The following is an 11,164-nucleotide window of genomic DNA, read 5'->3' as shown; positions in this document are numbered from 1 at the left end:
TACTGGTGACTTATAGTCCAAATCCAGGCCGGTTTAATAAACACCGGACAATTTCTCATCATAGACTGGCGATTTAGCGTCTTAAAGCCAGGCCGGTTTAATAAACACCGGATAATTTATCATCATACTGGCGACATATAGTCGAAAGCCAGGCCGGTTTAACAAACACCGGATAATTTATCATCATACTTTATTCAACCTATTTCTGCATACAACAAGTTTAAAGTGTCCTGGCGGTTTACCGCCGGACGGGTCACAATGCCCAACATATAACCTGGGTTGATAACCAAGGCTACACTTAAGAATAATCAAATATGAAATATATTATACCTGTGACATTGAATCACATCGTTGGTTTACCAACTTTTTTGTAGTAAAGGTAATAACCCAAATTTTGAGTACTGATAACTCCTTCCATATTGTGCTGGTTTATGATAAAACCGTACCGGGTTTGTGATAAACACCGGATTAACCATATATAATACTGGTGACTTGTAGTCAAACCAGACCGGGCTGATAGTCTCCGGATTATGATGTGATCATGTACTGACAACTTGTAATTGACAGTCGAACCGGGTTGTTAACGCTGATTTAAAAAGCAACAACAAAAATCTTTATCAAAAATAGAACAAAACTCAAACAAAGGCAAAATAAAAACCATGGTAGGCGAGGTTTTGAGCCGATCAAGAGGTGTGACTATGGTTCATACATGACCAAGCCCCCAAATGACATCGTGGCATTACGCCGATCAAGAGGTGTGGCTATGGTTCGGGTTCGACCAAAGCCCCCAAGTGATGCTGTGGCATTGAGCCGATCAAGAGGTGTGACTATGGTTCAGACATGACCAAGCCCCCAAGTGATGCTGTGGCATTACGCCGATCAAGAGGCGTGGCTATGGTTCGGGTTCGACCAAAGCCCCCAAGTGATGCTGTGGCATTGAGCCGATCAAGAGGTGTGACTATGGTTCAGACATGACCAAGCCCCCAAGTGATGCTGTGGCATTACGCCGATCAAGAGGCGTGGCTATGGTTCGGGTTCGACCAAAGCCCCCAAGTGATGCTGTGGCATTGAGCCGATCAAGAGGCGTGACTATGGTTCAGACATGACCAAGTCCCCAAGTGATGTTGTGGCTTTTCGCCTACCAAATGGCGTTGCTATGGTTCGGACGCGACCAAGCCCCCAAGTGATATTGTGGCATTGCGCCGATCAAGAGGTGTAGCTATGGTTCGGGTTCAACCAAAGCCCCCAAGTGATCAATAATATGATAAGTCAATAAGGCATGATACCCATGTTTGAACCGCGCATCATGGCAGCAGGTCCTCTTGGGCACCCTTTAACTTTTTGCAAGAGATAAAATCTTTCTTGAACCGGGATTTTGAACCGGATATGGGGAGCTTCAAAGCTTTGTGGGAGACATCTTTCCCTTGAACTGGATTTTAAACTGGAATCTTCATTTTCAGCCGGAATTTTTCTGACGGCCCTTAAACTCGAACTTGCGAGAAGTTAATTCCTTTTTGAACCGGACATTTTTAAACCGGATTTGAGAGCTTTAGAGATTTGCAAGAGATAGTTTCCTCTTAAACCGGATTTGAGAGCTTCAGAGATTTGCAAGAGATAGTTTCCTCTTAAACCGGATTTGAACCAGATACTAAGGGCTTCAACGCTGTGTGGGAGACGGGATTCCCCTTAAACCGGACTATAAACCGGAAGCATCATTGTGAGCCGGAATATTTCTGACTGCCTTTAAATTTTCATCAATATAACAGTAGCCTCCGGGACCGAGTTATATTTCTCTCCAACGTCCTGGGGTTCTTGACTTCACTAAAAAACCGGCATATAGCTGAATCATATCATTGTAGCCCCCGAGTCTCAAGGTGACTCGAGGAGTTGGCTTGAGATTCTCCGTGTTTGACCATAGTAGAAGGTGTATATCAATGATGTTGATAACGCGATGTGAATCCACAGAAAGTTGAGGTGACTGCGGCGGGTTATATATGATCCCATACGAGCCGTGTCAGCAACTCGGCCAATGGTTCCTTCCAACTGGCGATTTGAAGTTTAACCAAAACTATAGTGGCGGCGACTTGTGCGCCTGCCCATTGAGCCATCCAGTGCAAACGGCGGTTTATGATAATTTGCCTCCAATTTGAAAGAAAACCGGGCTACCCAAGCTGTGACTTGCTCATACTCAATAAACAGCTCATGCAGACAGGTGCGGCCTGGCGTGTTTATGTAGACCAAGCCGCGAGAGACGGACGGAAAATACGACCGCAGCATCAGAGGCGGCACAGATAGATGAGTCGGCCGCGGCGTTGTAAACCGGTTCGGACGGGCGAGTCAAACACATGCGCGGTCCCGGCAAGCTGATGTAAACCGAGCCGTAAGGGCGGCGTTTTGCACGCGTCCATTCACCGTTTATTGTGGCACGGACGAACATCGGGCAGGACGTTGCCAGCGCGTGCTCCGTACCCATGGTATAAACCACGTTTATAATGAATAGTTGTTCCGCATATAAAGAAAATACAAACCAACGTAATTGTTCTTTGACAAAACAATATTGATAATGAAACATACTTAAATGGATATCACCTGATTTTTGGATGATCGATGATCCGTAAGTAATATCCGTAGATAATTTTTCAATACGGCTGTTCCCCGAAGACCATTGTCCTCATGGAGATATTCCCCACAGGAGTGTATCAAATGGATTTTACTTCACACTTTAGTGAAACACTGAACTCCCTTTGATCCTTGTATCCCTGCCACTTTACTTTTCTTCCAACTAACCTCTTCTTATTTTTTCCCTCAACTGACAAAGGAGCGTGCAGAGTGAGGCCAACCCGCCGCCTGTAGCGGCAAACTGCAGTATGTGGCAGCGGGGTCAACCCGGGCGGTCGCTGCGAGCCGGACGAAACGGGGACGCCGCGGAGATGAAGATCAAGGCCGGTCTCCGAAACAGCACCAGACCGGGATAGCGGAGGCGGGCGTTGCAGTCAACCCGGGTCGGGGTCGTATCCGAGCTGGGTAGCTTTTTTTCCTTTTTTTTCACATGTGCTTAAATTCCACCGGGTCAAATTCCCCTTCTTGATTTATCTTAGCAGGCTGAGACCACATCCGGCCGGACGCAGCAGCAGGCAGCTCACAGCGCGGGGAAGCCGTGGAGGAGATAGCACAGGAGCCGGCCGGCAGAAGAGGCGGGCGAGCCAGGTAGGGGTAGCGGTGAACCAGCGCGGCGGGGCCAGCAGGTGTAACCGGCGGCGGGTCGCGTCTGCGATGACTCGGGCACAGCTGCAGCTTGGGATCCGGTGAGGACGCGCAAAGGCGCAGAGCGACAGCGGAAACGCGGCCGGCCCGCAACTACGGCGACTTGGAGCGAACGGCGTCTTCAGGCCCGGCGATGGTCGTATCAGCGCGGGCGGGTCTCGCGAAGGGCGAAGTAGCAATAGCTCGGCAGCAGAGGAACAGCGCCGTAGAAACCAACGTGGGCTGCAAGCCGGCGGCAGACACAGGCAGCCGCGCTAGCCCAACGCGTGGTGGCAGAGGCGGGCGCTAGCTCGAAGGTGTCCGGCGGAAACGACCCCAGGCAGGGGCGAATCTCAGGCGAGTTCTTGGCTGCAATGCTGAATCCGGGTTGTACCTTAATGCTTCAGATGTCTTCACATGATGAATAGGAGCTGATCCTTGTTCTAATTAATAACAGTAGCACTACTGCTCCAAATACCTGGCCATGACTTTTACGTGAATGTAGCAATACCAATGATCAATTTAATCTTATTGGGAACTGCTCCTGTCGCTGTTTGTTGCTTTTGTTTATCCGGACCAGGACCCGACTATCTTGCTTAAATCAGATATCATCTCGGTTTATACGGCGACCGCTGCAACAGACGTCGATCTGTCTTCAGATTTGATGGATCGTCAGGTCATGTCTACCCGTCGCGCAATACGCAACCCTAATTTTCTCTGAAACTTGTACTGCCAATTCCAAAATTATGATTCTGACCGCAAAACAATGAATTCGCTGGTCCTGCTCAAGGTTGTCTCATGCTGGGTTATCCGGCGCGATCGGTCCGTGCTGACTCTCTTTCATCTGATCAATTGCGAGTTTCTCGATCCGTGAGAAGGATCCCTCCAAAAACTCAACACCACCGTGCGCAGGCCCCACGGTGGGCGCCAACTGTCGTGGATTTGTCACGGCAGATGTCCTTAGTGTCAGGACTTAGTCGCGAGGCCAACGCATCTATGTGGTAGCTTGAGAGGGGTTGAGTGGGACGAGAGACGCAGGGCGGATCAACACACAAGACAAGGATTTAGACAGCTTCGGGCCCCGAGAAACATCATCCGGAATAGCCCTACATGCTGTTTGTGGCTAGGTCTCATTATCATCACGAGGGAAACACCGTAAACTGGCTCTTTGTGTCTAGCCCTAGAGATTGTTTCTTGCTTGTAGCCTGTCCCTTTTTGGGGAGCCCTGCCCCTCCTTATATATGTTGAAGGGGCGGTTTACATGACTAGTCCTAGTTGGATTAGGATTACTCTATTACAAGTGGAGTCCTAGTCTTGCTTCCTTTGTAAGGGAATATTCCTTGTGCTTTCCTCATAAATCGGCCCACCATTAAACGTGAACCGGCCTTCTGGGCCATGGGCCTCCTCATCCATCTGACCCGCCCGCCGGGTTACTAATGAACCGCCAAGACCGGCGGGTAGCCCGTGAACCGCCATGCTCTGGGCGGGTTACCAGTGAGTCGTCCTGTCCGGTCGGGTTATACTTCCGGCCGGTTTACGCCACGGGGTATATCCCTGACAGTATCCGTGGGTATGATTATACGATATGCATCACACAATCTCAGATTCATCTATTCAAACCAACACAAAGTACTTCAAAGAGTGCCCCAAAGATTCTACCGGAGAGTCAAGACGAAAACGTGTGCCAACCCCTATGCATAGGTTCATGGGCGGAACCCGCAAATTGATCACCAAAACATACATCAAGTGGATCAATAGAATACCCCATTGTCACCACGGGTATCCCATGCAAGACATACATCGAGTGTTCTCAAATCCTTAGAGACTCAATGCGATAAGATAACTTCAAAGGGAAAACTCAATCCATTACAAGAGAGTAGAGGGGGAGAAACACCATAAGCTCCAACTATAATAGCAAAGCTCGCGATACATCAAGATCGTACCTGTCGGTGTCAAAACCAGCGGATCTCGGGTAGGGGGTCCCAAACTGTGCGTCTAAGGCGGATAGTAATAGGAGGCAGGGAACACGATGTTTTACCCAGGTTCGGGCCCTCTTGATGGAGGTAAAACCCTACGTCCTGCTTGATTAATATTGATGATATGGGTAGTACAAGAGTAGATCTACCACGAGATCAGAGAGGCTAAACCCTAGAAGCTAGCCTATGGTATGATTGTATGTTGTCCTACGGACTAAAACCCTCCGGTTCATATAGACACTGGAAAGGGCTAGTGTCGATGTCAAAACCGGTGGATCTCGGGTAGGGGGTCCCGAACTGTGCGTCTAGGCCGGATGGTAACATGAGGCAGGGGACACGATGTTTTACCCAGGTTTGGGCCCTCTTGATGGAGGTAAAACCCTACATCCTGCTTGATTAATATTGATGATATGGGTAGTACAAGAGTAGATCTACCACGAGATAAGAGAGGCTAAACCCTAGAAGCTAGCCTATGGTATGATTGTATGTTATGGTTGTTGTCCTACGGACTAAAACCCTTCGGTTTATATAGACACCGAAGAGGGCTAGGGTTACACAAGGTCGGTTACAAAGGAGGAGATATCCATATCCGTACTGCCTAGCTTGCCTTCCACGCCAAGTAGAGTCCCATCCGGACACGAGTCGATGTCTTGAATCTTGTATCTTCATAGTCTAACAGTCCGGCCAATGGAGATAGTCCGGCTGTCCGGAGACCCCCTAATCCAGGACTCCCTCGGTAGCCCCTGAACCAGGCTTCAATGACGATGGGTCCGGCGCGTCGCATTGTCTTCGACATTGCAAGGCGGGTTCCTTCTCCGAATACAACGCAGAAGAATTTGAATACGAGGATAGTGTCCGACCCTGCAAAATAAGTTCCACATTCCACCGTAGAGAGAATAATATTTCACAGATCTAATTTGCTGGCTTGTTTTGGCGGCATGCCGTTACGTCATGGCCCAGTGATTATTCGAACCGTTTCTTTTAACTAGCCCCGCACATAACGCGAGGCAGTTTTTCGACACGTCTTGTCAAAGCAGAGATCGTGTCCCCTTATTACGGGATTCTCATCAATACGGGCGTGGGTAACCCAACCGCACCATCAATTGCGGCGCTTGGGGGATAAGCGAGTTTTACCAGGCAAGTGGGGACGCTTAGTTTCGTCCGCCCATATAAAGGGATAAGGATTCACCTTTCTATCCACGCCTTCTTCCTCCCTTACCCATCCGTTTTCGCACACTCGAGCTCTAGCACCCAAGTCCGCACTTCCCACCTCGACCTTCTCCAATCATGTCCGGAGCGGGAGGCAAGTGGATGGTCTCCTCCGTCACGGAGGGAGACATCAAGAAACTAAGGAGAGCCAGATACCTGCCCGACAACATCGCGCACCGGCTCCCAGATGAGGGGCAGCTCATCCCCACCCCCAGGCCCCATGAGAGGGTAGTATTCCTCACCCATTTCCTCCGCGAACTGGGGTTCCCTCTCCATCCCTTCGTCCGGGGGCTCATGTTTTATTACGGCCTGGATTTCCATGATCTGGCCCTGAACTTCATCCTCAACATCTCGGCGTTTATCATTGTGTACGAGGCCTTCCTCCGCATCAAGCCCCACTTCGGCTTATGGCTGAAGACCTTCAATGTCAAGCCGAAGGTGGTGGACGGCCGCCAGGCGGAGTGCAGAGGCGCCATGGTGGGCAAGATGCCCAACATAACATGGCTCGAGGGCTCCTTTGTGGAAACCATAAAGGGGTGGCAATCGGGGTGGTTCTATATCACTGAGCCGCGCGACCCTGCATGGGCAGCGACCCCCGAGTTCCGATCTGGCTTCCCCACGCAGCTCACCTCCTGGAAAGAGAAGGGTCTGTCCTGGGGTAGTTCGAAAGAGTTGACCGGACTCCAAATATGTATTCAAAACATGGTGGACAAGAAGCTCAAGCTTGTCAACATAGTCCAAGTTATGCTCATCCGCCGGATACTCCCGTGCCAACAACGGGAGTTCAAATTGTGGGAGTTCAATCCGGCGCAGCACCGAACTCTGAACAGGCTCTTCGACACAACTCATGAAGACGCTTGGAGGGTGCTATTCAAAAGTGCCAAGGTCCCCCCCTATTACTGAGGATCGCGGATTTAGCGCGAAGCGCCAAGCCAGTGCGGTAAGCTGTTTTACCTTTCACAGGATAATTATTTCTTATATAGATTGACTCTATGCGGGATATAAAATCCGTACCTTTGACAGGACTGGCAGAAGATGGCCGGACAGATCGACTGTCCGACTCTATTGCCCGAAGGCCTCGCAGACGCCCTTCTGGCGAAGATGCTGACTCCGGCCCCTTATAAGGTGCCGGAGAAGACCAAGAAGGCCAAGGGAACCCAAAAGAGTTCCCGGCACCAGGCGTCGTCGGACTCACCGACCGATGACTCTGCGGCGCTCTCTTCCCCCGAAGACGAGGAAGAAGAAGAAGAAGATGCTCCCCCAGTGACTGGGGGAGACAAGAAAAGGAATGCCACCCCAACCGGGGAGGCTGGAGGGTCCAAGAAGGGAAGGACTCTCCTTCCGGACAGTTCCACCGCCGCCAACGAAGGCGAAGGCGAGTGGTTGCCCAGCGTCAAGCCCCCGGGGAGATCGTAAGTATTCGGATACCAGAGTAACTCCTAGGATTCCTTTGTCGCACTGCTTTCCCTAACGCCGAATGCAATTATGCAGGCCGCCACGAGCCAGTATCGATGTATCATCGGACGGCTCCTTGGGCTTGTCGGACATGGATAGCGATCCAGTCCCGACCGCCACCTCCCCTCATCCTGCCGACGACGAGGTGTTGTCACAAGAGGCACCGGATCGAGGGGAGACAGTCCTGGAGGCGCCTCAAGGCGACCTTCCGGACTCTGGGGGCCGTGGGGACGGGGCCCCCGAGAGCTCCGAGTTCGGCCCTCAGCCGAACACCGTGCCGGACCCTCCAGCGGTTCCGGGCTCGGGCAGGCGGCCTCCTTCTAAGAGGGGCAAGACGCCTGTGCCAGTGACCTCTGTCCATCCAGAGGCACCGGACTATCTGCTGGAAGCGCTTCGCAGCGCTTCCATCGACGAGGAGCACCACACTATCATGAGTGCGGTGATCCAGAAGGTTCAGTCCGCCAAGAGCGGATTGACTGAAGCCTGTGCCAGCCTTCTAACAGGCTTTGAGGTAAGTGTTTTAAAATGTAGTAGAAATATTACCGCATAGACAGTAGCCCCTGATGCTTTGTTCGGTGTTCACAAAGAAAAGCCGAATAGAGGATCAAATAATATCTCAGGAGTCTAATATAAGTATGTCAATATGCGTATGCAGGCTTCGCTGCTGGCATCCGCCGCTGGCATCCGCCGCACTGACTGCGGAGGTCGCCGTACCAAAGCAGGACCTCGAGGGGTCCTAGAAAGAGCTCGGCCTCGTCAAGAGGCAGCTCGAGGAGAACAAGGGTAAGTAATACCCCGTCTCTAGATATGTATATATATAAAAAAGGACGCGATTGCAAAATGACAGGATCATTGTATGTTTGCCAGGGGCCACGACTGAGGTGGCGACCCTGAAGCAAGCGCTGACCAAGGCCGAAGATACAACGGCCAATGAGCACACCGAGCGAGAGAAGCACGAGGCTCGGGTGGGCAAGGTGCAGCAAGATCTCCAGGCTCTTATGGCGAAGCATGAGGCGTTGGAGCTTGACTCCAAGACGCGGGAGTCTGAGCTTGCCGCGGCCCTCGAGAGTGTAAAAAGTGCCAAGCCCGAAGCCCAAAAGGCTCTCCAAGAGATCGACGCGATGAAGAAGATAGCGACGGGTAAGGCTTTCTATCTGCAAAGCAAGCATGTAAAAGTAAATTACCGATTTGCCCCGCAGTTCGCAGATTTGCCCCGCAGTGTGTCCGATGCCGCACAATTTTACCAGGCCGAGGATGGAAGCTCGACGGAGAAGCTGTTCTGGTCTTAGTATGCTGAGGCCGAACATCTGGTGCCAATGAGCGACCGGCTGAAGCAGATGGTCGAGCTACATAAGGCGGCCGATCAGGCCATGAAGAGCTTTATAGTCCGGTTGTGGCCTGGCGACGCCCTTCCGAACAGCTTCTTCGGCCTGGTGAGGCGGCTCGTGGATTCCTGCCCGCGGCTAGAGGTCGTCAAGCGATCTGTCTGCATTGAAGGTGCACGCCGGGCTTTTGCCTGTGTGAAATTGCAGTGGGTCAAGCTAGACGCCGTGAAGCTGATCAAGGAGGGGCCGCCAGAGGGCAAGGAGCACCGCCACCCCGAGATGTACTACGAGGGTGTTCTGCCGGGCGCCCGTCTCATTGCGGACGAGTGTTCGAAAGATGTAATATTTGAATGAGACTTGTTCGTTTTATCCTGTATGTATAAAAACTTGTTTCATATGCGCTATGCAACGCTTGTTGGAATTTAAAATATTACCTTCTATTTGGCTGTTTATCCAATCTGAGAGATGGCTAGTCCTCAGCTTCTGCCCCCATGCCACGAGTGCTGGGGTGTTCGGGATAAACCTGAGCACTCTTGTTCCCATGTTTGGGTCCTTCGAGGGAGGTGCTCAGCACAACGAACAAGGCAACCGGACTAATGATGCTTTATCACTCTCACTTAGCCATAGAATTCTATAATTTTAAATTTTGGCGAAGCCCCTGGTATTCGGAAGGACGAATTCGGGGCGCGATACACGCCTGTAAGCCGGACAGGGCCGGCCCCTCGCCCTAAGCGGCATAAGTCTTTAGGGACTCGAAAAACCTCGCCGAACAGCGACCAGTCGCTCGCCTTATCATGACAGTCAGTTTTAGCTTTATCTACTGAGGTGCTCAGCCCGACAGAACTGGGGCACAATCGCAGTAGTTCTCCTAGCGCTACCTTAGCCGATAGAGCGGAACGTAAGGTACCAAAACATAGGAGCCGGGCAAACCCAACATTTGACCAAAGACATGATTCGGAGCTGATGCATATAATGCTATAAGTTCGGGGTGCCGCACTTGTGAAAGTGTTCGGACTTTTCACACCGCATTGTGGGGTACATAAGCCCCTGGTGTATTGGCCGTACCAGAGTGTACGGTTGCAAGGCATCATTAAAGAACACATATATATATATATAACAAGAATGCAATAATAGTCGTAATGTCATGCATTGTTTATTGAAAAATTGCGTTAAAGCAGAGTGATACAGATAGTGCGATAAGCAAAGAGTAGGACTATGTCCCTTCCAAGGGCAAGCTGAGGAATGATATGAAATCAAATATTTCGCTCGTTACTGTAATCAACCTGGGGATTCTGTGGTATAACGTAGCTATCTGCCTCCTTGGTTGCTGCATCATGTGCTCGGCAATAGTGCTGCCGAACAGTGTTTCCAGAGATTAAGGTCCTGAAAGAAAAAGAAAAATAACCAAACGGGAAGCCCCTAGTGCAGTTTAGGCCGCGTTTTGGGGCGTGCCGCAGTTGTGCCCCCCTCCCCACCTGTGCCCATGGTATTTTTAATGCGTAATTATGTACGCGCGGCACGAATATCGCCGTTGTGCTGGGATTGGGGTGGCCACCGTATTGCTACGCGTGCTCAGATCGCGCTAGGTGGTCTATTTGCCGATTGCCCCGAGCGCACTTGAAGGTGTCCGGGCTTTGAAACGCCGAACTGGTTGATTGCCTTGAGAGGCAGCTTTGCGCTTTTGCTGCGAGGGCCGCGGTGTGCTCCTCTGTTCGGAGAGAGCGCTCTGTATTTCCATTGACTGTAATAACTCTGCGAGGTCCTGGCATCTTGAGCTTGAGGTATGCATAATGCTGTACCGCATTGAATCTAGCAAATGCGCTTCGCCCGAGCAGCGCGTGATAACCACTGCGGAACGGGACTATATCGAAGATTAACTCTTCACTTCGGAAGATATCCGGGGATCCAAATACCACTTCCAGTGTAACTGAGCGTGTGCAATGGGCCTCTACGCCT

At 51.1% G+C, this 11,164-nt stretch overlaps 1 long non-coding RNA gene across 1 annotated transcript; it reads left to right on the top strand.

The window, feature by feature from the left end:
* The first annotated feature begins 2,798 nt into the window (after nt 1-2,798).
* Nucleotides 2,799-3,826, top strand: LOC147984043 (uncharacterized). The gene is made up of 2 exons (XR_015615025.1): nt 2,799-3,024; nt 3,102-3,826. It is a non-coding gene; the product is annotated as an uncharacterized LOC147984043 (long non-coding RNA).
* The last annotated feature ends 7,338 nt before the right edge of the window (nt 3,827-11,164 follow it).

The sequence above is a fragment of the Triticum urartu genome, chromosome 2A, assembly GCF_056163025.1.
Source record: "Triticum urartu cultivar PI428250 chromosome 2A, HENAU_Tu73, whole genome shotgun sequence".
In the NCBI taxonomy this organism is placed as follows: domain Eukaryota; kingdom Viridiplantae; phylum Streptophyta; class Magnoliopsida; order Poales; family Poaceae; genus Triticum; species Triticum urartu.
This window is presented reverse-complemented; position numbering and strand designations above follow the sequence as displayed.